Raw genomic sequence first — 25,826 nt, forward strand, 5'->3', positions numbered from 1 at the left:
AAATCTAAAAGATTGGAAATAGAAGGGCACAAATAACTATATATTAGTAAAAGCCTAGGCAATCACAAGGAGTCCCTAGGTGGTACAAACGGTTAGGGTGTTAACCGAAAGGTTGGCGGTTCGAGTGCACCCAGAGGTGCCTTAGAAGAAGGGCCAGGCGATCTACTTTCAATGAATCCGCCACTGAAAACCCTATATAACACAATTCTCTCTGACACACATGGGGTCACTATGGGTTGGAATCGACTCCATGGCAACTAGGAAAAAAAAAAAAACACAAGCACAATGCTTTAAAAGATACGGGGAAAAATTCATCTCATTTTAATTTCGAAATGTTGTTGGTTGCTTTTGAGTCCATTCCAGCTCACGGCAACCCTGTGTGTGCAGCGGGGAACTGCTGCATAGGGTTTTCAAGTCGGGGAGCATTTTGAAAGAGAAGGTTTTTAAGTCGAAGGATGAAGAAAGCTCTGCACAAGTGCGAAGCCACCGTTCTGTTCCAGGCAGGTGTCCTTTGAAAGGGGGCCATTCTGCTCGCTGGACTGGGGAGGGAGGGGGTGGAACTTTGCACAGTGGAGAGAACTTGGGGCCTATGGAATGGTTAGGAAGAGAAGTCACGTGCTTGTGATGAGAAGAATAGGGAATAACCTTTGCGGTTTTTGAGGGTACCTTTTGGAAACACTGATGGTGTAAGGGTTAAGTGTTATGGCTGCTAACCAAAAGGTCGGCAGTTCAAATCCACCAAGTTCTCCTTGGAAACTGTATGGGGCGGTTTTACTCTGTCCTGTAGGGTCTCTATGAGTCAGAATCTACTCAAAGGCAACAAGTTTTTTTTTTTTTTTTTGCTCATATGAGAGTCCTTGACTGATGCAAATGGTTGGCTGCTAACCAAAAGCTTGGAGTTCCAGTCCACCCAGAGGTGCTGTGGAGGAAAGTTCTGGCCATCTGGTTCCCAAAACTCAGCCATCAAAAACCCTAAGAGCGCAGTTGCACTCTGACACACGGGGGTGCCGTGAGTCAGAGCGGACTTGTCGGCAATGGGTTAACTGTTTGCTTGCAGGAAAGAAGAGATTTTTCAACATCGTTGTCAACCGATATATGCTGACTGCCCGTCAAGTTCATGGGAAGATATTAGCACTTGAACATTTCAAGTGTCTTTAGAATTGTAGTGCTACCTTATAGCCATAAATCCGTTATTTTTATAAATGTTTGCCATTTAAATGGCGTATACAGTGTCAGGGATAAATGTCCATCTTATTTGTAGAGTCTCCATTCAGAGTTATCATCTCAGCATGCTAGACGTATTCTCTATGAACCGGCTGTCGTTGTTGGGTGCCGTTGAGTCGGTTCTGACTCATAGTGACCGATGTGACAGAGTAGAACTGCCTCGTGGGGTTTCCCACGTCATCGTTACAGAAGCAGATCACCAGGTCTTTTCTCCCTCGGAGCCACTGGGTGGGTTCCAGCCACCGACCTTTGAGTTAGCAGCGGTGCTTAACGGTCGCGCCAGCAGGGCTTGTTAAGGGCTGGCTGGACGATGGCAAACGTAAACCTAGAAAATAAAACTCTCATTTTACAACTAAGAGTAGCATCACCGGGGATTCTACAGGAGTTATAGGTGAGGATTTGTGCATAACCAGTCCTAGCAATTCGCTCACCTGAATGCACAAGGTTTGCTACTTTCTAATATCTTTTTTTTGTTGTTTTTTACTTTTTTTAAAATTGTACTTTAGATGAAGGTTTACAGAGCAAATTAGTTTCTCATTAAACAATGAATACACATATTGTTTTGTGACATTGCTTGCCAACTGCATGATATGTCAACACTCTCCCCTTCTCGACTGTGGGTTCCAGCCTTCCTGTTCCCTCCTGCCCTCTCGTCCTTGCCCCTGGGCTGGTGTACCCCTTTAGTCTCATTTCACTTTATGGGCCCGTCTAATCTTTGACTGAAGGGTGAACCTCAAGAATGACTTCAGTACTTTCTAATATCTTCTGCCATAAAATAATTTGTAGGTTGTAAGTACCAAGGTAGTTGTCCAGGGGATTTCAGAGACAATGAATTGCTTATTTGTTACACTGATCTTGACATTTCATATTGCAATTGAAAACAATCTTCCTCAATTAGCTATGTTCTTTCTGGTGAGAAAGATCACACAAGAGTGGTATATTTGGTTGGACAATATTTCCAAAGTGTTTGAGGAGTCTATTAAGTATGGTCCTGCAGTCTCGTGTTGATATCCACATATTAAATTCTCAGCTTGCCCCAGAGTACAGATTCAAATGTATGTAAAAATCTTCTTGGGAAACAAAGATTTTATCGAGGTTCATAGAGAAGAACTATTATAAGACTTTTTTGTAAAAAAAAGTCCTTTCCTCCCTTTTAAAGGCAAATTCATCTTTCAAAAGCTATCTCTCCAGATGTGGGAGAACTTTTATAGAAAGTATTAAATCAGTAATAATGTTAAATGTTCATTTACCTGCAAGTATTTCAGAGTCTCAGTGCCGAAACTCTCAACCTAAGTGCTCAGCTAATAGCGGAAAGGTTAGTGGTTCGAACCCACATAGAGGTGCCTCAGAAGACAGGCCTGGCAACCTGCTTCCAGAGGTCACAGCCTTGAGAACCTTACGGGGCAGTTCTACTCAGAACTGATTCTACGGCAACTAACGACAATAAGGTTCTGGAATTAAAACGACTCTGACTTTTCCTTCTGAGATATTTACTAGAGCTTCATGCTTGCCCTTCTCGGTCTCCAGGTGCCTTTGCGTTGACTCTGACCCGCGGCGACCCAGTGTGTGCAGAACAGAACTCTGCTCCAGAGCGTTGCCGGCGGCTGATTTTTCAGAAATGGACCACAGACCTTTCTCCTGAGACATCTGTGGGCGGACTGGAACCACCAATCGTGTGGTCAGAAGCTGAGCACCTAACTGTGTGCACTACCCAGGGATTCCTCGTGCTTCCCGAGGCCTTTTTTAACATGTCGTTTGTGCTCCCCCGTCTGCCACCTCTTAGATTTTATATAAAAATCCACTGCTGTCAAGCCGATTCCAACTCACAACAACCCTATGGGACGGAGTAGAAAAGCCCCATAGGGTTTCCAAGGAGTGGCTGATGGATTCGAACTGCTGACCTTTTGGTTAGCAGCCGAGCTCTTAACCACTGTGCCTGGTTAGCGTTCAGCTGCTAATGGAAAGGTTGGTGGTTAAACGCACCCAGCAGCTCCACAGGAGGAAGACCTGGCAATCTGCTTCCATAAAGATCACAGCCTAGAAACCCCAGGGAGCAGTTCTGCTCTGTCACGTGGAATTGCTGTGAGCTGGAATCCACTCAACGCCACCTAACAACAACAGTAACATGAATTTGTAGGAGGAAATGGTGGACTGATAGTGAACAGAAGGCCCTTCAATGGGATAGAAGCAGGCAGTCTGTTTTCAGCACTGAAAATGGAGGCCTAGCTGCTAAGCCTACACTGGGGCTGGGCCCCCAAGCTTTGTTCTTGGAGGTGGTACGATCTCTCAGACACACAACACAAGGTGGTGCTGTTGTATTTATGCTGAACTAGCTGAAAATCAGCCACCTAGGCTATCTGCAGGTTTGAGCTGAAAGGGCTGAGGGTGCTGCCAAGGCAAACCAAAACAAAACAAAACAAACCCGTGGCTGTCCGGGCAATTCCAGCTCCTAGCGACCCTGCAGGACAGAGTAGAACTGTCCCACAGGGTTTCTGAGTTGCTGCTGGTGGGTTCAAACTGCTGAGCTTTTGGTCAGCAGCTGAGCGCTTAACCACTGCACCACCGGGGTCTAGTTTAGCAAAGTGAAATCCAGTAACGATGCAATTTGGCTCATTCACACCCCAGAAGTCTCATCTGAAACAATCAGATAATTGAAGCGACATTTGTTTACTCCACTCACAGTGGAGGTAATTAATTCTGCCCTCCATTTCCCCTGGCTAAGGCGGGGTGACCTCCGAGTTATTCTTTAAGTAAATCGATTAGGGGTCTGGCTTGCATGCACAGCTCCTGCAGATAGGTAATTATACCAGCAAGCGGAAACTGCCGTCCTCTTTGCCAGCCATGGCCTTGACGCTGTTTTCAAATATTTGCTTCTTGTTATTTGTAGTTGAAAAGCCATTTTCAAGCCTAATTAATTTGTCCCTCTGCATTTTAATGATCAATGTTTCTGGCCCCATGGATTGAATATATAAAAATGATGCATGGGGCCAGCATGAGTGTTTATTTCAATATTGGTACAAGTCAGTGTCAGAGCTCAGCTCCCCGAACGCGTTTTCAGCTTCACCCCGTGAGACCTCTCAAGCCACGCCTCAGCGCTTGGCCCAGCTACCGCTGTTTATCAGGTGTGAATTTCCGTATCCTCTGCTGCCCAGTCCCGCGGCGCCAGATTATCTCTAGGTGTCTGTCCTGTGACTGCTGTACAGTTACATCTGCATTTCCCTGACTTTCCATGAACTTGTCCCCTTCTTTCAAGATCACTCACAAACACAGTTGTCCTCTATCTGAAGGACACGACCACTGTGGCCCTGTCCTAACCGCCCTCAAGTGCCACTGAGTAACAACATTGCCCAGAACAGGACAATAGTCCGTTGTGATCCACAGGGCTGTCACTGGCTGATTTTTGGAAGTGGATCACCAGACCTTTTTTCCTAGTCTATCTTATCTGGAATATGAGTCGGAATGGCACTGGGTTTTTTATCTTATCTGGAAGTAGATTGCCAGACCTTTCTTCCTAGTCTGTTGTAGTCTTGAAGTCAATCACCAGGTCTTTCTTCCTAGTCTGTCTTAGTCTGGAAACAGGTAGCCAGGCCTTTCTTCCTAGTCTATTGCTATCCGGAAGTAGCTAGCCAGGCCTTTCTTCCTACTCTTAGTTTGGTAGCTCCACTGAAACCTATCCACCATGGATGACTCTGCTGATATTTGAAATCCTGGTGGCCTAGCTTCCAGCATCACAGCATTGTTCACTCTTTGTCCCCAAAGCCCTCCTCAGTGTTGTCATTGAACTGGGAAACCACCCGTGAACTGCAGCTCAGCCTGCTCTTATTATCCAGGTTTGTCCCCAGTCAAGCTGCTGAACTCGTCTGAAGTTGAGATCACTCGCCTGTAAACCGGAAACAGCGTCTTCCTCAATGTGTTGTTTATGTGGATTTAACGATTCCGTGAAGTGGAATACTCTCTGTGAAGACAGCCTGTACGGTGCCTCTCGCTGTCCAGGTGTGACGATTTGCGGTTAGATACTGGCTGGTTACAACAGTGGTCTCCAGGCCTGGACGCTGGCGTAAACCAAAAAAACCCGTTGCCATCGAGTCAAAGCAACCCTAGAGAACAGAGTAGAACTGCCCCAAAAGAGTGCCTGGTGGATTTGAACTGCTGACCTTTTGGTTAGCAGCTGTAGCACTTAACCACTGTGCCACCAGGGTTTCCATTTATAATTGTGTTTAAGCTAAAAATGAAAGGATATCACACACTGTTGTTGTTAGTTGTCACAGAGGTGGCTCCAACTCACCGCAACCCCACGCACAATGGAAAGAAACGTAGCCCAGTCCTGCCCCACCTTCACAGTCGTTGGTTTGCTCGAGCCCGTTGTTGGGGCCACTGTGTATCTTGAGTGCCTTCCAACCTAGGGGCTCAGCTGCCAGCACCACTTGGGATAATGTTCTGTTGTGGTCCATAGGGTTTTCGCTGGCTGATTTTTGGAAGTAGAGCACCAGCCTTTCTTCCTAGCCTGTCTTTGTCTGGAAACTCCCTTGAAACCTGTCCACCATGGGTGACCCTGCTGGGATTTGAAATACTGGTGGCATAGCTTCCAGCATCACAGCGACACACAAGCCACCCCATTACAACACTCTGACAGATGGGTGGTGGGAGCTTGAGGTAGTTCCCCCAAAATACCCCCTGAAGTCTTCTTAAAACCAAACGATATTAAAACCCGTTGCCTTCGAGTCGATTCTGACACCTAGTGATCCTATAGGACAGTGCAGAACCTCCCCATAGGGCTTCCATGGAGCCGCTGGTGGATCTGAACTGCTGGCTTTTTGGTTAGCAGCTGAGCTCTTAACCACTGTGCCACCAGGGCTCCAAAACCAAACAACAGCTTACCCTTATTAGTAAAGAATGTCTGCCATGAGCCTTGCGCTCCTTTAAAGAACTATCTAAATGGGGTCAAATTGACAAAAGCAACTTGAAAGATTGGACAGGAAGCTTAGGGGGCGGTGAGTGCATGTCGAGGGGGGAAAAACAACTCAGGAAAGGGGGGCGAGAATGGCTGCACGACTCGAATGCAATCAACGTCACTGAATTGTACGTGTAGAAACTGTTGAACTGGTGTCTGTTTTGCTGTGTATATTTTCAACAATTACAAAACAGAAGAGTTTTGTAAGAAATCATTCATTCATTCAGCAAACATTTGTTTTCCTACGTGTTCAACACAACTTACTTCATGCTGTGACCCTTATACATATAGTCCTTGACCTAATGGAGGCACAGTTCAGTAAAAAATAGAAATAATGTTGTTGGGGACCATTGAGTCAATTTCAACTCATAGTGACCCCGTGTGACAGGGTAGAACTGCCCCATAGGGTTTTCTAGGCTGTAACCTTTACAGGAGCAGATCACCACGTCTTTCTCCAGAGGAGCGGCTGGGTAGGTTTGAACCACCAACCTTTTGATTTGCAGCTGAGTGCTTAACCGCTGCACCACCACAAGTCCTGGGAAAATCAATAGGCAGCTGCAAAGCACTGGGGTACATGCAGCGCTAGAGGAAGGAGAGGACGCTATCGCACCGCACCGTAGGAGCAGTGGTTTAGTCAGGAGACCTTTGGAGGCAGGTAACAGAAATCCATTAAGGCCAGGGGAAACAGGAGAGCTTTATGTACATGGGTACCGTAATTCTCAGGTTAGGAAGAACAGCCACCAGGAAGAAAGGAGCTGATTCTTGTTCTCTCTGATCCTGCATGTTTGCTTCTTTCTGGGCAGCTGTTTCATTTTCTGACACCTGGCTTTTGTGGTTTGTTGTGTCAGGGTTTGAGGTTGCCAGCAAATGACACAGACCACACACACGCTCTATCAGCACACGGGAAATGCTTTACTCAGGTAGAGCCATAGTGAGGCCAGCTTCTCTAGTGGGCACTGGTCTCCCACGGCCAGCAGGCTCGTCCCTCACATGGCCAGGACAGGGCAGGTGTCTACGATCACCCCACCGGTGCCCCAAACCAGAGACCCTGTTACCCTCCCACAGGGAACAGATACAGAAGTGGGGTCGGCCAGGTGCCATGTGGTGCCTGCAAATGTATAAGGGACAGAGACAGCTCCTGTGTGCCCAGAACAGGAGAGCGGCTTCCCGGATGAGGAGAAGGAACCGGGAGAGAGAAGGCGACCCAATTTCCAGCCTCCGTATCAGAGATGTTCTGGGCCCACGGCCTTTGCTTAGGCAGCCCGGATGGGAGGCGTAGGGCAGACCGCTCCCCTGGAATTAGTGTTATTTCTCCGTGTGCCTGGCAGACCACTCCCCTGGAATTTGTGTTATTTCTCTGTGCGCATGGCAGACCACTCCCATGGCATTATTGTTAGTGTTATTTCTCTGTGCACATGGCAGACCATTCCCATGGAATTATCGTTAGTATTATTTCTCTGTGCAGGTGGAGGGATACGGATGCCCCACGTTGGCACTTCACCTGAGTTTACCTCTCTTCCCATTTCAAATACTACTTGAATTAGATTCTTTATTGCAGATCCCAAACCAAATTCCCAGGAGAGAATTCCATTGGCCTTATTTGGCTCACACGTCCACCCCTGTTTCAACCAGTGCTAGCTATAGGACCTGAGATGCATGACAATGACGTCTCCCTAGGGCTACCTTGCTATTCAAGGAGAAGGGTGATTCTCAAGAGGACCCTTCAAAACAGGTCGACTTGCAGGGATGCCTTACGCTAATTAGGGCCTTCTGGGAAAACTTCCTAGAGTAAATGCCAGCTAACTGAGACCTGGTAGCAATAAAATTATGAGAAGCCTGGAGGGGCCCAGCACCTCTGGAGCCCTGAAGATAAGACACAAGACATTCAGCCAGCTAGAACTTAGGGATGTGGGATCCGAGAGGGTAACAATCTCTGAGTGGTGGAAACTAGAGAGGGAAGAAGATGCCAAGTTACCAAGGATCTTGAAAGCCATGCGAAGGGGCTGAGTTTATGTGAGCTAATCTTCTTTGGGGTTCCCGGGGTGGTACAAACAGTTAAGCACTCGGCAACTAATGAAAAGATTGGAGATGCTAACCCACCCAGGGCTCCTTGGAAGAAAGGCCTGGAGATCTACTTTTGAGAGGTCGGTCACAGCCTGAAAACACTACGGAGCGCAATTCTACTCTGAAACACTTGGAGTTGCCATGAGTAGGAAACAACTCGACAGAAACCGGTAGTCCTCCTTCATGTAAACCTCAGCATTAAAAAGTTATACCCTCCCCCAAAACACATTTGTGGTCACAGAGGCCCCAATCACATCCTTCCTGAGACCGAGTTAGAACATTCTGTTTTGGGTTGTTGCTATAAGGCTCCCGGCCGTCTTCCTCCTGTAACTGTCCTCACCCAGGATGTCTTCAGATATTGTGGGGGCAGGAATCATGCAACCATGGCTTTGCAGGGATGTGGGAGTGATTAATTCATATTTCTAGTGATGTCTTTGACCTCCTGCGTATACAGAAGGAAAAAAAAAGTATCCATCCCTTCGATTGATCCCCTATTTTTATTTTCATAAAAGGACATAAATAGAGCAAAAGACACACCAAGGTGCTGGGGTAACTTACCTGTTTTCAGTTGTTTCCTTCGGGGTTCATTGTCAAGCATGCCTGGGAAGGCCATAATGTGACAATTTGGGAAATTCCATTTCAAAGCAATTTTCCCTAAAATAACAAGGGAACACAAGCCCGAAGATAAGGGACGCTGACAGGAGCCGTGCCAACTTAGTTACTTGAACTTGGTTTGCATAATGTATTTAACAAAGGACTTTCCTGTATTTTGAAATATTTTCCAGCAACCCCCACTCCCACCCCATGTGTTCAACTCCACAAGTTTTTCCAGGCTGCTTCTTCACGTCCATCAATCCTGACTCCAGTATTGAAAACCTGTAAGTACTTTCTCCCACTGTTTCTGCTGTCTTTCCTCTGCTTAGATTGTCCTTTTAGTTTTTCTAGTTGCATCTCCTCCTTTGCCCCATCCAATAAGCCTAGTCTGGATTCAGCTTACTGAATTCCTGTCTTACTAGCTTCTGACCATTTTCATTCTGTACTGTGGGAAGGTACTTTGTTGGAGCAAGATCAATGGGAATTGAACATTTTTTTTTTTCTAAGAAATCGCTTGTAATAAAGCAAACAGGTTGTGTGACTTTTTTTAATACTCCCTTTTTTATCCCTTTTCTCTATGTTTATGTTTCTGCCGGTTTGTATGTACGCAATGTGCCATACAAGTTCTTAGTGAAGACCGTGTGGAGCAGAGCACAGACCAGACTCTGTTCTAATAGTGTAGTCAACAGGTATTTGTCACTCACAGGATAAACAGGACAGAGGTGAGGAAAACATCCTCATCAGCCAAGGTTCCCTGAGGTGTCTCCTGTCCCAGGGTGCGATGTAACACCGCATCCATGCACATCCCACTTTGAGTCATGGGAGAAGAACACTGGAAACCCCCTCTTCCAGGGTTAATGTACTAGCAAGTAGACGTGGCTACTTGCCAAATAATGTGTACAGAGAGGACGTGAGGGAAATGGGTAATAAAAGGAAAAATCAACCAAAACCAAACCCCTTGCCATCAAGTCGATTCCTACTCATAGCGACCCTATAGGACAGAGTAGAACTGCCCCGTTGGGTTTCGAAGGAGCAACTGGTGGATTCAAACTGCTAACCTTTTTGATTAGCAGCCATAGCTCTTAACCACTATGTCACCAGGGATTCCAATAAGAGGTAAAAAGAGGCAATAAAAGTGGAAATCCCCCTGCAGGCAATGGACTTTACTCATTGCCCTGTTCAGGGTCGGTGACCATCCCCCAGTGGCTATTCTAGACTTACTGGCGCCAGAGGACAGCCCTTCCCCTTTGCCCCACTAAGATAGCTTAACAGAGTTCTAGGTTTTTCAGAGGGCAGTCATTCTCGCCTAAGGTGTATATGTCCATTAGTAGCTATGGAGATGGTGAGAGAGATTACAGCACACCTATGCACCCAGAAATGTATGCCTGTGTGTCTGTCTGTGTGCTACTGCTGTTGTTGTTAGGTGCTGTCAAGTCAGCTCCCACCCATAGTGACCCTATGTACAACAGAATGAAATACTGCCTTGTCCTGCACCATCATTGTTATGCTTGAGCCCATTGTTGCAGCCACTGTGTCAGTCCCTCTCTTTGAGGGTCTTCCTCTTTTTTGCCGACCCTCTACTTTATCAAGCATGATGTCCTTCTCCAGGGACTGGTCCCTCCTGATAACATATAACGAGCATGTGAGACAAAATCTCACCATCCTTGTTTCTATGGAGCATTCTGGTTGTACTTCTTCCAAGACAGATTTGTTCATTTTCTGGCAGTCCATGGTATATTCAGTATTCTTTATCAACACTGTAAGGTGTCAATTCGTCTTTGGTCTGTTACGTTCCTGACTTTAGTGGTTGTTGTTGTTGTAAAAACAGAGATAACACAACATTTGCCAATTCAACATCTTTCACATGTACAATTCAGTGACACCAGTTATATCAATCATATTGTGCTACCATCACCAATATCCTCTACCAAATCTTCCATCATCATCAATGGAAACTCAGGGCTGTCTTCAGATGCCCAGATGCTGGCATGGCAAAGTCACAAACACCTTCTTCACCCATGCACTCAACTTATTTTTATTTTCTTGATTCATGAGATATAATTTCTCTGCTGTTATGGTTTTAGCTGTTTGAAAATACAAGCTCTTGACAATATTAAGATACTAATATTTTTATTAAGATAAACAATTGTTTATTAAGATAAACATTGTTTATTAAGATAAACAAAGACAATATATATACAGAGCCCTGGCAGCACAGTGCTTAAGAGCTCAGCTGCTAACCAAAAGGTTGGCAGTTCGAGTCCATTGAGAGGTACCTTGGAAGAAAGGTTTAGAGATCTACTTCTGAAAAATAAGCCACTAAAAATTCGGTTACAAGAATCAAAAAAAAAAAAAAGGAAAGCAAGAAACAAAAGAAGGAAGGGAGGGAGGGAGAGAAAAGGGGAAAGGAAGAAAGGGGGAGGGATAGGAGGAGAAGGAGAGGAAAAGGAAGAGGAAAAAGAACAAAGAGAAAAAATTCCGATGGAGCACAGTTCTAGTCTGACACACATGGGTCACCACGAGTCGGAATCAACTCAACCACAAATGGTTTCATACATGCATGTGTGCATGTGTGCACGTGTGTGCATCCTGGAGTAAGCTGTGGATCTGCCATGCTGAGGTACATACTCACCTTCAGGAGTAGGAACAAGGAGCTTCTTCCTAAAAGATGCATCTTGCCATCACCGTGACCTCAGGGGTGGAGCAGTGAGGAGCCATCCCATGGGACAATGACTGGCCAGTCCCCAGAGCCCATTCCAAAGACACCCTGTGTTTAGCTCAGAGCAGGTTCTGAGTGTTTTGTTGTGTTTTTGAGTAGGGTAGGGGAGCTGGGGAACACACTGTTCTGAGATGTTTCTGTTGTGCGTGAAGAACAGCGGGCTGTGCCCTGCACAGCCACATCTTCCCTGCCGGCAGTTCTGAGGCAGAGCCAGTCTGTGCTTCTCCCACACCTCAGTCCCCTGAGACAAGGAGAAAAGTACCAGCGTCCTCGTTTTCAACCACAAAATTAGGACAGAGGGAAGCAATGTGTTACCTACATCTCTGTTTGCTGAAGTAAAAGATACAGAAGGAAAAAGAGACCATTTTCCAGATAATCCGTGCAAAACCGTCTGATGTCTCGAATGTCCTGGGCATGTTTCAGTTCGATGCTGTATATCTGTAGTTCCTCTGTTCGTTTTTGGGACACAAATGGGCTAGAAGATTGAGCACCTTAACTTCATAATTCCATGTTTCAATTACCAGAGGCTCTTAAGTGATTGTAGTGTAGAAATGTAATCAGTGGTGGAGTCTTTAAGCAAATATAAATTTCACTGTTTCTAAAATCTGAGATAAAAAAATTTTTTTGAATAGTCCTTTGTTTGAAGGAGTGCTTTGTGGAAAGAACAAGCATTTATTTGGGGGTTTGCACTCGTAGCTTTCTTTCCTTCAGGGAACTGACAGGTCTCTCTACCCCGCCCGCTTCTCGTTGCTTGACCTACGGATGCAAGCCTGCAGAGGCCGCCAGCCAGCCACCAGGCCTACGGATGCTGGGCCCGCCAGCCCCCAAAACCCCATGAGCCAATCCCTTGACGTAAACTAGTCTCTCTCTCTAAATATATATGTATGCAATATACATATGTATGTACAAAAACAAAACCAAACCCATTGCCATCTAGTCGATTCTGACTCATAGCGACCCTATAGAACATAATAGAACTGCCCCACGGGGTTTCCAAGGAGCACCTGGTGGATTTGAACTGCTGACCTTTTGGTTAGCAGCTGTAGCACTTAACTACTACTCCACTAGGGTTTCTTACGTATGTATATGTACGTAATACGTATGCATGTATGTGTGTGTGTGCGTTTGTAGTATATGGAGTCCTGGTAGCACAGTGGTTAAGAACTCAGCTGCTAACCAAAGAGTCAGCTGTTCGAATCCACCAGCTGCTCCTTGGAAACCCTGTGGGGCAGTTCCACTCTCTCCTGTAGGGTCACTAAGAGTCGGAATAGACTCAATGGCAATGGCTTTGGTTTTTTGGTTTATGTTTTATATATATACATATACATACATGCATATATTTGTGTGTATGTGTATGTATGTATGTATGTCTCTATATAAAAGAGACCTGGTGGTGCGGCGGTTCAAGTGCTTGGCTACTAACTGAAAACGTCACTGTGAGTTGGAATTGATTTGACGGCAATGGGTTCGGTTTTGGGTTTTTATATATATATATATATGTACGTGCATGTGTGTCTGAGTATATATACGTGTGTGTGTGTGTGTGTGTATGACAAAATAAAAAACAAATAAATGTATGTAAGGAGCCGTGGTGGTTCAGTGGTTACATGCTCAGCCGCTAACTGAAAGGCTAGCGGTTCACACCCACCGGCCACCCCTCTGGAGAAAGTTACGGCGGTCTGCTCCCGTGAAGATCACAGCCTTGGAAACCCTGTGGGGCGGTTCTACTCTGTCCTATAGCATCGCTATGAGTTGAAATCGACTCAACGGCAATAGGTTTAGTTTTTTTTGGTTTTATATATGTATATATATTTATGGATGGTGCAAATGGTTAAGTGCTCAATTACTAAAGTTTGGCTGTTTGAACCCATCCAGAGGCACCTTGAAAGAAAGGGTTGGCAATTTGCTTTCGAGAGGTCACGGCCTATGGAGCAGCTCTACTCTGCACAGTTGGGGTCACCAGGAGTCAGAATTGACTCGAGGCAGCTAACAACAACAACAACACACACACACGTGTATGTATATACGTCTCGCTGGTTCTGTATCTCTAAAGAACCATGACTAAGACATCTTGATGATACTCCAGAAGAAAAGTGTAAATTGACAGTTAATTGAGCCACATGGCAACATTAAACAGGTGTGTCTGACCTTCCTAATCAGCAAACTCCAACTAGGGTAACGGTGAGAGCAGAAACAATGAGTGCAGTTTGCTTTCTAAATAAATGAATACAAGCAAATAAGGAATGGATTGCAGACCTAAATATAAGAGCCGAAGGTATAAAACTCTTAGAAGAAAACAAAGAAGTAAGTCTTCATGACCTTGGATCAGGCGATGGTTTCTTAGATGTCATTCCAAAAGCAAAATGACAAAATAAATAAATTGGACTACATCAGAATTACAATATTTTGTGCTTCAAAGGAAATCATCATAAAAGTGAAACAATAACCTACAGAATGGGAGAAAATACTCGAAAATCATGTGTATGATAAGGAACTTTTATGCAGACTTATACTTGCATAAGAACTCTTACAGCTAAACAATAAAAAGACATATAACCCAATTTAAAAATAAGCAAAGCCTCTGAATAGACATTTCTCCAAAGGAGATCTACAGATAGCCAACGAACACCTGGAAAGATGCTCAACGCCATTAGTTATTGCTGTTCTGTTGGTGTGTGCAGTCTAGGTGGTTCTGACTCATAGCGACCCCACAGGACAGAGTAGAACTGCCCCACAAGGTTTCCAAGGCTATAGTCTTTATGGAAGCAGACTGCCACATCTTTCTCCCGCAGAGTCATTGGTGGATCAGGGTTGCCCATCTTTCACGTAGAAGCCGAGCATTTAACCATATACCATCATGTATATTTTTATTAGAAAGATAGGGTTGCACTGGTAAGGCCATGTGCTCCTGGGGATTTGGAGTAACCGAAATGCTCACACTTTGCTGTTGCAGATGGAAAATGGCTCAGCCACTTTGGGAAAGAGTTTGGCAGTGTGTGATAGTTAAGGTTGTATTTCAGCTTGGCTGGGGTGTGATTCTCAGTGGTTTGGCAGTTATGATGTAGTTACATCCATGATGAGATTTTATATAATGTGATCACCTCCATGATGGGATCTGCTGTGGGTAGACAATCAGTTGAAAGTGAGTTTCCTTGGGGGCGCGGCCTGCATCTGATATAAATGGACTTTCTGGCAAAGCTAGTGGGCTTTGGCTTGCTCTGGATCCTGTTTGTGGCTCCTGTTCTTCTGACCTCTGGTCCTTGGGACTTGAGCTAGCAGCTTATCTGCAGTCTTGCCTGCCAATCTTGGGATTTGCCAATCTTGGCAACCTGTGAGTTAGAGCCCTGCTCTCTGACCTGCCGATCTTGGGTTTGCCAGCCCCCGTGGCTATGTGCATCAGGAGAAGCCCCCAGCCTGACCCATGGACTTGGGATGGTCCAGCCTCTACAACCATTTCCTTGATATAAATCTCTCTCTCTCTCTCTATTTATATGCTTTATTGGTTTTGCTTCTCAGAGAGCCCAGCCTAAGATAGTTTCTTAACAGCTTTAGCATACATGCTTACCATATGATTCAGAGTCCTATTCCTCAGTACTTCCCCAAGAGAAATAAAAGCCTATATTTGCACAGTAACTTGTTTATGAATGCATCTAGCAGCTTTATTTGTAATAACCCCAAACTGGAAACAATCAAAATGTTCTTCAGCTGGAGACTGGAGAAACAAATGGTGGTATACTTCTACAGGGGAATACTTCTCACCAGGTAAAATGAACGAACTATGCAGTCACGCAACAACGTGAATGAACCTTGGTGTGTTTTGCTAAGTGAAAGATGCCAGACTCCAGGAACTACACACTCTTAGATACCATTTATGTAGCATTCTTTCAAAGACAAAACCAAGTACAGGAACAGAAGACGGGTCAGCAGCTGTCTGGACAGGGGGTGGGAGAGGGGTCGCATCAGGGCCGAATTATCCAATAAGCAAGGTATGCTCAGGCTTACTTGTGTTTAATTATGAATCTGTAGTGCGCAGTTTCACCTGTTTTTCACCACATCTTTTTCAGAAGTAACAGGACTGTACACTAAAAAGTATGATTTTTACTGTATATAAATTACACCTTAAAAAAAAAAAAACGGAGGAAAAAACTTTCCCAATGTACTTACTCAAGTTGAGAGATGACATTATTAGAGTGTATGTGTCTGGCACAATAATTGAATTACAAGCCTTATTAGTTCGTAATCAAATATACCACTAGTAAGTAAAATAGAAGGACCCCTGGTAGCACTATGGTGCTTTCGATCACCTCATATGCATGCAAAAGCTGGCCAGTGAATAAGGAAGGCTGAAGAAGAATCGATGTCTTTGAATTACGGTGTTGGCGAAGAATATTGAATATACCATGGGGTGCCAGAAAAACGAACAAACCTGTCTTGAAGGAAATCCAACCAGAATGCTCCTTAGAAGCTGGAATGGTAAAACTGTGTCTTACATACTTTGGACATGTTATCAGAAGGGATCAGTCCCTGGAGAAGGACATCATGTTTGGTAAAGCAGAGGGTCAGCAAAAAAAAAAAGGAAGACCCTCAACAAGATGGATTGACACAGTGGCTGCAACAATGGGCTGAAACACAGCAACGATTGTGAGGGTCGTACAGGACTGGGCAGAATTTCCGTCTGTTGTACGTAGGGTGGCTACGAGTCGGAGTTGACTGGAAGGCACCTAACAAAAAAAATACATATAAATAAATATACATATGTATATATATATACATATACACATATATAAATATATAATTTTTAGTTAAATCTAATAAATCATCTGGAATTCCTTCAGATAAAGAATAATTTCCGTTAAACTGGAGCAAAAAAAAAGAAATTTTCCTTTGGAAAAACATTATCATTATTGTGCTCAGCCAGAAAAAAATTAACATAACTGTTGAGAATAAATGATCACAAAGATGTTTTAGTTTATTCTTGTTCTTATTATAAAATTCTGCAAGTCTATGTAAGCACGTTAGCTTTTTAGTTATGTTCCAGGGGAGGAGGAAAAAGGCAGACATTTTTAAACAACAAATCTTTATTTCTGAAGTGACGTTGGCAAGGATTTCATAAATGTGGGTAACAGATGGTGTCTGATATTTATTAGCCCGGTTGTGGCGTGCTTTCAGAGTGACTCATGAGCTGACAGCTGTTTATCGAAGGGGAGGAAACAGCATTATCTTGTTTGAAATATTGCCGAGAAGATTCAAATCTCACTCAGCCTCAAGTCTGTTTCCTTTCTAGTTTTATTAGAAACAGGCATCGCTTCTTTTGTTCAAGCAACTTACCACAGTAACTAATTCTTTTCAGATAGCTTTTATACCTTGGGACAAATTTTCACTCCAAATGAAAGCCAACTGCAACTTGTTGGCAGGAATGCGTTTTAGCCTATTGTTTTTCGTGTGTAAGAAGAAACGTGCCCACATACATTGTGTTGTTGAGTTGTCATGGAGTTGGCTCCCATTCATGGTGTCCCCACATACAACAGAAGGAGATGCTCCCCGGTCTTGCACCATCTGCACGACTGTTGGTATGCTTGAGTCCATTGTTGTGGCTACCGTGTGTTTTGAGTGCCTTCCAACCTACGAGGCTTGTCTTCCAGCACTGTGCCGGACAATGTTTTTCAGTGATCCATAGAGTCTTCATCGGCTAATTTTCAGAAGTAGATTTCCAGGCCTTTTTTCCTCATTTGTCTTAGTCTGGCAGCTTCTTTGAAACCTGCCCACCATGGGTGACCCAGCTGGCATTTGAAATACCCGTGGCATAGCTTCCAGCATCACAGCGACAAGCCTCCACAGTACGACAGACTGATCGACGGGCGGTAGACATACGTGGATACATTTATTAAATTTGCTTGTATGTCATATTTGGATTTGAGGAAACCAGCTGCTAATAAATGTTTTGGCTTGTCTTAAACAGAAAAGAAAATAACTAAAGTAGGGGGCAATTGAAGAAGCAAGTTACTGGTATTTATGGAGTTTGGATGACCATTGGTGACTAGATGGAGCCTTGGTGGCTCAGTGGTTAACAGCTCTGCTGCTAAACAAAAGGTCAGCAGTTCAAATCCACCAGCCGCTCCTTGAAAACCCTACGTGACAGTTCTACTCTGTCCTACAGTTTCACTATGAGTCAAAATCGACTCGACGGCAGCAGGTTTGTTTTTGGGGGGATTTTGGGTGACTACAAGTGTGGATTTTTTTTTTTTTTTTTTTTTGGATTTGGGTGGAGAAAGTGTTTTAGTAGCTCTTGGTCATTTCAGCTTGTGGCCCAAATGGGATGTATACATGATGGTGATATGATTCAAATTCTTGACTACAGCTCGTAACTATTAAATATTTTCTAAAGGCTTATCAGATATTATCGAGTAGCACTATTACTAGTACTGTAACATGAGTGCAATTTTTAAAATTTCACTACTTTTCAGATTTAAGTTGATCCATGGGTTCTGAGCACTGAGGTGGTAAAGAGTCAGGGAGTTCTCAGATCTAAGTCTTATCCTTTGGTATGCAAGTTTGATGTTCAAGACTGAAAATGGAGCTGGAGTCTTTGGGGGGTGGGTTTTCTTCCTATTGCTGAAAAGCCTGGTGTTTTATTCAAGAGGGCCAGTCCCCAGATGGTGCAAATGGTTAAGTGCTAGACTACTGACCAAAAGGCTGGCGGTTCAAACCTACCCAGAATCACCTCAAAAGAAAGGCCTCAAAAATCGGCCATTGAAAACCCTACAGAACACAGTTCTCCTCTACATGTGCTCACTCTGATGGTCAATGTCCTGTGTCAACCAGGTTATGACTCTCAGTGGCTTTGGTTTGGCAGACACTGGACTGGGAACTCTTTCATAATGTGATATAATATAATCATCTTCCATGATGTGATCTGATGTGAGCAGCCGATCAGTCGAAAGGGGAGTTTCACTGGGGGTATGGCCTATCCCCAGGATATAAATGGATGTTCTGGCAAGGCTCTCTCTTTGGACCCTGCACTCTTCTTCTGGCCTGACCTTGGTTCCTGGGGTGTAAGCCTACAAAAGTCTTCAATCTGCCACCTGACCTGCAGATTACAGATTCACCAGGCCCTGCAGTCCTGTGAGCCAACAGAGGTCACCAGCCTGCTCTCTGACCTATGGATTTGAGCCTTGCCAGCTCCCATAATTGCATGAGCCATTTCTTTGAAGTAAATCTCTCTATATATATTCACACATGCATTTCATTGGTTTTGTTCCTCTGGGGAACCCAGACTAAGACAATATAAGGCTATTCAGGGACCAACAGGCCTTCCTCTGAATTTGCACAAATTCATACCACAACTGGTTTCTGTGGTGCACAAGCCATTTGGCCCTTACTAACAGCAGTGCTTGTCACAGCTGCTGTGGGACCAGTTTGCTTCTTTTGGTGGACAGACATCTTCCCATACCTCAAGGACATGGATGGAAGGTTGCTTGAGCCACACTTGACCATGGCCTCACATGTTCACATACAAATATATTTTTATGCACCCAAACGGGATGCTCACTCCTGGGATGCTCACATAGACGAAAATTTTAATTATCGTGGGATCCAGAATTTTTGGAACCACAGACATTGGAATGACCCACCCAAAACTATCACCCTGAGGTAATCTTTGAACCTTAAACCTTGAGTCAGAACTGTTCTTCTTAAAGTCATCTTTCAGTCAAACAATAGTCTAGTAAACAACGTTTGCCTTGGGCATTGTGCTCTCTTAAAAAATTATCTATGTGCAGTCAATTATGACAACAGTAATTACAAAGGTCAGACTAGAAGTTATCTTTCAAGATCAATCCATAATTACTTGAATTCTTCTCCAAGTGAATGCTGTATGGAATCTTGTATGTCCACAAGTTATTACGTAAACACTATTCTAGCCCTGTTTCCATGGCAATGTATAATTACTAATGATAAGCTAAGGTATAAAAACCTGTGAAGGATCTTTCTTCTTTGGAACATTTTTGACTCTAGTCAGAAACGTTGCCCCGATTTGTAAATCATGTATTAAGTAATCTTCAAACAATTTCTATTATTGGTTTAATATTATTTTAACACTCATATTAGACTATTACGATTATTAATATGAATAAAAATTACTATTTTTGAGCACACATGTGCAAGGCACTATGCTGGGTATTTTACAAATATTATTTCCAATCTTCACTACAAACCTAGGATATAATTAGAATTATTGGCTATATTTTATAAATAAATCAGCTGAGTCTCAGAGAGATTATAAGCAAATAATGGCCCCTAGAACATAGACCTAGAAAGGGACTGTGGTTCTTTGAAATCTACTTTTATTTGATCCACCACTCTGTCTGTATCCTTTTGTCACAGGGCCAGGCACACTATCTGGGCAATTCTGTTCATGAACCAAGTTGGCTTTAATGACTGTGTAGACATCCCTTTTCTATCTGAGAAGAGGAATGCTAAACGAAATCCAGATGGAGTGGTGTGGTCTACAAAATGGTGTCAGTGTTTGAGTGGCCAATACCACTAAGACTTGTCTTTACTACAACGTGAGCCTAGCTTTTCTGTAAATCAGGCCACTCTCGTTGACCACTGAGATTCTGACAGAGCATCCACCCTCCTTGACCAGGGAAATCCTGACAGCGTTCCAGCAGTGCGTTGTATAAGCCAATTGGAAATACGCTTCTTTGCTTCCAAGTTTTGTCAATAAAAATCCAATCACTGCCGATACTGGGCAGGGCACCTTTCCAAGTGTGATTGGATGCTGTCTGATGATTGAGTCTCCTGCCCAAATAAACCTCATCCAATAGATCAATTTTATGACCAACTCAGTTTCTTTTCACAGGAAGCGAAAAAGAAAGAAACTAAGCAGAAAAAGCCCAGTAGAAACAGCAAGTAACACTGTATGTTATATATATGCATTGTGTATGTATGCACACATTGTAGAGAGAGAGAGAGAGAAAGAGCCCTGGTGGCACAACGGTTAAGCACTCAGCTGCTAACTGAAAGGTTGGCGGTCTGAACTCACCAACTACTTCACAGGAGAAAAGACCTGGTGATCTGCTCCTGTAAATAGCACAGTCTAGGAGACCCTATGGGGCAGCTCGACTCTGTCACAAGGGGTTGCTATAAGTCGAAATTGACTCTACGGCACCCAATAACAACAATCTTTATGGCAGGAGCCCTGGTGGTGCCACTGATTAAGAGCTCGGCTATTAACCGAAAGGTTGGCAGATCTGTCCCACCAGTGGTTCTGCAGCAGAAAGACCCGGTGACCTGCTCCCTGGAAGCCACAGCCTAGGAGACCCTATGGGGCAGCTCTGCTCCGTCTTGTGGGGCCACTATGTGTCAGAATTGACTTGTGACAGTAGGTTTGGTTTTTGGTTTTATGTCTATATATCTAGATGTCTATACATTACACACACAAATTTTGAAAAAATATAAAACTTCACAGTCATAGGACAAGAACAAATCAAAGGCTTAATCAAATTATTCGGCTCTCTGAAGGCAAAGTAAATGCTATGTTTCACAAGAATGTTCCCAGATGTGGGTCTCCAAGGCGAGGAATCCTGCCCTCTCTTGTCCCTTAAAATGGTGCTGGTGTGGAAATTCAGCCACAGCCCCCTGAACTACTTAATTCAAAAAAGATCCTGAAACATGGAGGAAACCCATATGTAAAAGCCCAGTGTGTCTCTAAGGAGCCCTGGTGGTGTAATGGTTAAGCACTCAGCTGCTAACCAAAAAGTTGGTGGTTCGAACCCACCCACGGCTCTGTGGGAAAAAGACCTGGCAATCTGCTTCCATAAAGATTACAGCCAAGAAAACCATATGGAGCAGTTCTACTCTGTCACATGGGGTCACTGTGAGTCAGAATTGACTCGATGGCAACTAACAATAACAACAACAACCAAAAAACCAAAAACCCACTGCCGTCAAGTTGATTCCGACTCATAGCAACTGTATAGGACACAGTAGCACTGCCCCATAGAGTTTCCGAAGAGCACCTGGCCGATTCGAACTGCCGACCTCTTGGTCAGCAGCCATAGCACTTAACCACTACGCCGCCAGGGTTTCCAAATAACAACAATGCATACCACAAACCTATGTCAGGCTTGAACAAGATTTTCCTAAAATTGTTCTCAAATAGATGTTATTCAGAATAACAGAAGAAAAGAGTGACATAGTTATAGAAATGCCAAAAAAAAAAATACCAACAGGGAGTTTTTATAATCTAGGGATTAAAGACGGCTGTGGTTCTTGAGTGAGGAAAGATTTGTGGTCACTTTTATCAAACATGGTAACAGAAAGAGTTTGACCAGAGAAAGCCATAAAGGCCTATCTAGGTTTGTAAAACCAAGAACTGACCCCACAAACAGGTCTGAGAAGGCTGCTTCTTCCTGAGTGATTGAATGGCCAACATCATCCAGACATATGAGGACACCCATGGGCTCTTCTTTACTGTGGGTTGTTCACCACTGCAGAGGAATCCTTTGTTTAGCCTAGTCTGAGGAGGAACCACTCATATAGGAAGAAACACTTTGTGAGAAGTAAGAATTAAATAGTAATTTATCTATTTGGGGCCACATGTCTTCCTAAGGTGAGGGAGAAGAGAGTTAATAACTAGCATACCAGCTGAAGAAATGCCTAACGTGTTGAACTAGTTGCCAGTGAGTCAACTGTGACTCCTGATGACCCCATGTGTGTCATAGCATGGTTGTGCTCCATAGAGTTTCCAATGGCTGATTTTGCGGGAATAGATCTCCAGGCCTTTCTTCCAAGGGCTCTCTGATTGGACATGAACCTCTTGGTTAGCAGCCAAGTGAGATAACTCTTTGTACCACTCAGGCACATGGCTAGTAGCCATGAAGACTTTCTTTCTTCCATCTGGTGAACTCAATATTCTTTTGGCAAGTACTTTTTCAAGAACCTAATAAACACCAGACACTGAGCTAGGGATACACAGCCTCTGGACTTTGGAGCTCATATCCTGCTGGGGTTGTTGTTGTCATAGTTGGGTGCCATTGAGTTGATTCCAGCTCATAGCGACCCCATGTCACAGGGTAGAACTGCCCCACAGGATTTTCTACACCCTGGTGGCACAGTGGTTAATAGCTCGACCGATAACTGAAAGGTCGGTAGATTGAACCCACCATCCACTGCAGGGCAGAAAGTGTGGCAGTCGGCTTCGGTAAAGATTACAGCCTTGGAAACCCTGTAAGGCAGTCCTTTTCTGTCCTGTAGGGTGGCTCTGAGTCAGAATTGGCTAGATGGCAATGGGTTTTAATCTTTATGGAAGCAGATATGGATAAATAGAAACAGTTGTTATTGTTAAGTGCCGTGGAGTCAGTTCTGACTCCTGGCGACCCCATGTGACAGAGTAGAACTGCCCACAGGATTTTCTAAGCTGTAGTTTTTACAGGTGCAGATCACCAGGTCTTTCTCTCACGTAGCCGCTGGGTGGATTTGAACCGCCAACCTTTGGGTTAGTAACCGAGCGGTTAAGGCAGGCATTAGCCAGCAACCTCCAGTTTAATTTTGTTGCTTTATTTCTGTTAAATTCTGTGGAAGAGTGCAGGACGTGACAAGCATATCACCAGAGTATCAACCGAGGCAGGGCTCAGAGGAGCCGTTTGTTCTTAGGACGCAGTGTGCCCGTGGGGAGCTGAGGAATGGGCCAAAGGGAAAAAGAGAGGAGACTGGACTTCAGCACAGCAAGCACGGAAGACGTCTGTCAAACGACGAACGAGGATGGAAACTGCTGTCCTGAGTCTTCAGAAACAGGCGGGCATCTCACCTTCTCAGGACAGTGTAGTCAAGGGGCAGGTCAGCTAGAAACAGAAAATAGATTAAATAACCATGACCACGCAAGGCACCAACAGCCCAGTGATTCTGGAATTTCACAATTATAGGGCTTTTCCTACCAGATGGACTGGAAATAGGGCAGGGGCTGGCTTAAAAAAAAAAAAAAAATTTAGAAGTAGCCACGGAGTTAATTCTGACTCGTGGCAACCCCGTGGGTGTCAGGGAAGAGCTGTGCTCCACACGGTTCTCAGTGGCTGGTGTTTCAGAGATCACCAGGCCTTTCCTCTGAGGCACCTCTGGTGGACCTCGACCTCCAACCTTTCCCTTGGCAGCCTCGCACATTAACCATTTGCCTCTTCCAGGGACTCCTTAAAAGGACCAAAAACACTAAACCAATCCCATTGCTGTCGAGTCAATTCCAACTCATAGTGATCCTATAGGACAGAGTAGAACTATCCCGTAGGGTTTCCAAGGAGTGGCTGGTGGATTTGAACTGCCAACCTTTTGGTTAACAGCTGTAGTTCTTAACCACTATGCCAACAGGGTTTCCTTTAAAAGGACCAGAGGGGTCTTTTTCCTGGGCAATAAAGGAAGCTGCCCTCTGAGCACCACATGAAAGCCTTGGGTAGGCAGAATGCCCAGTGGGGCCCATTCCACTGGACCCACTGGCCAGCACACCTGTGGTCTTTTTCCTAGACTCAGCAAGAGTGAGAGAGCAGAGAGCACTTCTGTCCAGGGCTGAGTTTCAAGACACAGAAGAGAAATCAAGAGCCTCGCTAAGCTGGACAAGTGATGCGGGGTTGGAAACAGGAACATGTCAAGGAAGAGACCAAACAGGCAGCTCCTGTCCAAAAGCAGGATGAGAAGGCAGGAAGGGACAGAACTGGTCAAATGGACACAAGGAACCCAGAGTGGAAAGGGAAAGTGTACTGTCATATTGTACGGATTGCAACCAATGTCACAAAGCAATATATGCATACATTTCTGAAGGAGAAATTACCTTGAACTGTAAACTTTCACCTAAAGCACAATTAAAAAAAAAAAATATGACCTAAAGCTCTGCTAAGAGTGTGAACGTGGACATGGGTGTGTGGCTGGCTGCTGGGAGGGAGGCCACAGTGCTGAGTGGCTCCCAGTAGGACCCCCGGGGGCTAGTGAGCTTGCTCCCCGGTTCCTATTCCTGCTCCCTGCATCCAGCTGGATGACTTGCAAATACTTGCTTTTGGTGACTTCAGGATCTTGTGAAACAGGTCAACACAGCTCCAGGTTCATGCTTTCCTTGACAACAAGTGCACGAAACCCTCGTGGGTGAGGAGCATCCCTTTGTGGGGTTGGCTTATTCCGTACTGAAAGTTAGGGTATGAAAAATTAAAATGAGTATGAACAAGCTTGAAACAAATACGAATAAGAGCCTAATCAGTTTCTGCCACCTATTAGCTATAGGTTGTTGCTGTTGTTGGGTGTCATCAAGTCGGTTTCCACTCACAGCGACCCCATGGGATGGAACAGAACTGCACCATACAGTTTTCTAGGCTCTCATTTTTTACAGGAGCAGATTCCAGGTCTTTCACAGAGCTGCTGGGTAGGTTCGAAGCATCAACCTTTCCATTAGCAGCCAAGCACTTATGCATTGCTCCACTAGGGCACCTATTAACTGTGTAATAGTGGAGCGTGCCCACATTGCCCGTCTGTAAAATGGGACAAGAAGAGTACCACCTCATAGTGCCATTACTAGGACGAAATATTTTCCTATTCATAAAACACTTGGAAGAGTGCCTGGCGCACAGGACAGGCTATATTTACTTTTTGAGTAAGCAAATACAATTCTGAAGGTTATAGCCCAGGCGCTTTCCTGCTGCCAGTCACATGGCAGACCAAGCTCTCAAAATTCGGATTTTTACTATGTGTTAAATCTCTGGTGCAGTGAACTCAATAAGAGAAGGACAAGACTGAATAAACTAACCGTATATGAAAAATTTAAAAATAATGATGAGAGACCCGAACAGAAAAGCCAACGTATCAATGTATTTAGGCTGATTACATCAGTTACTGGTAGGATTAGATAAATGGTGTTTACCTGGAGAGCGAGCCCTATGGAGCACGTGGGATACAGAGTGCTCAGCATAAAGGAAGTATTTTTAGCTGACTCTGCTGTAACGCTGACCGTGGGAACCAGAATCAAGTATCCTGACACTGGATTTCAGAAGTTGCTGGGTGGGGCTGTGGCCAACCCGACCAAAAAATCCACAGCACTCCAGAGTCTTCTGGTTTTCTTTACTCAGAGCTGGGGGAAATAACCTTTGGATTTCCAAACACGCGTTCCTCATGAGCATTCCTGGCGACAGGAAAAGAACAACTCAGCAGAGATCACATTGGTGAAAGACCTAAAATGTGTTTGCTCTGTTCAGAACACCTGGGAGCGGCTGTTCCCTTGTGGGATCCTCTGGGTTGGGGCTG

General features: G+C 44.5%; 1 long non-coding RNA gene across 1 annotated transcript; it reads left to right on the forward strand.

Moving 5' to 3' along the window:
• Positions 1 to 8,028: 8,028 nt before the first annotated feature.
• Positions 8,029 to 25,680, forward strand: LOC111750408 (uncharacterized). The gene is made up of 3 exons (XR_002785540.2): positions 8,029 to 9,117; positions 18,938 to 19,202; positions 24,066 to 25,680. It is a non-coding gene; the product is annotated as an uncharacterized LOC111750408 (long non-coding RNA).
• Positions 25,681 to 25,826: the final 146 nt, after the last annotated feature.

The sequence above is a fragment of the Loxodonta africana genome, chromosome 17 (genome assembly GCF_030014295.1).
Source record: "Loxodonta africana isolate mLoxAfr1 chromosome 17, mLoxAfr1.hap2, whole genome shotgun sequence".
Lineage (NCBI taxonomy): Eukaryota > Metazoa > Chordata > Mammalia > Proboscidea > Elephantidae > Loxodonta > Loxodonta africana.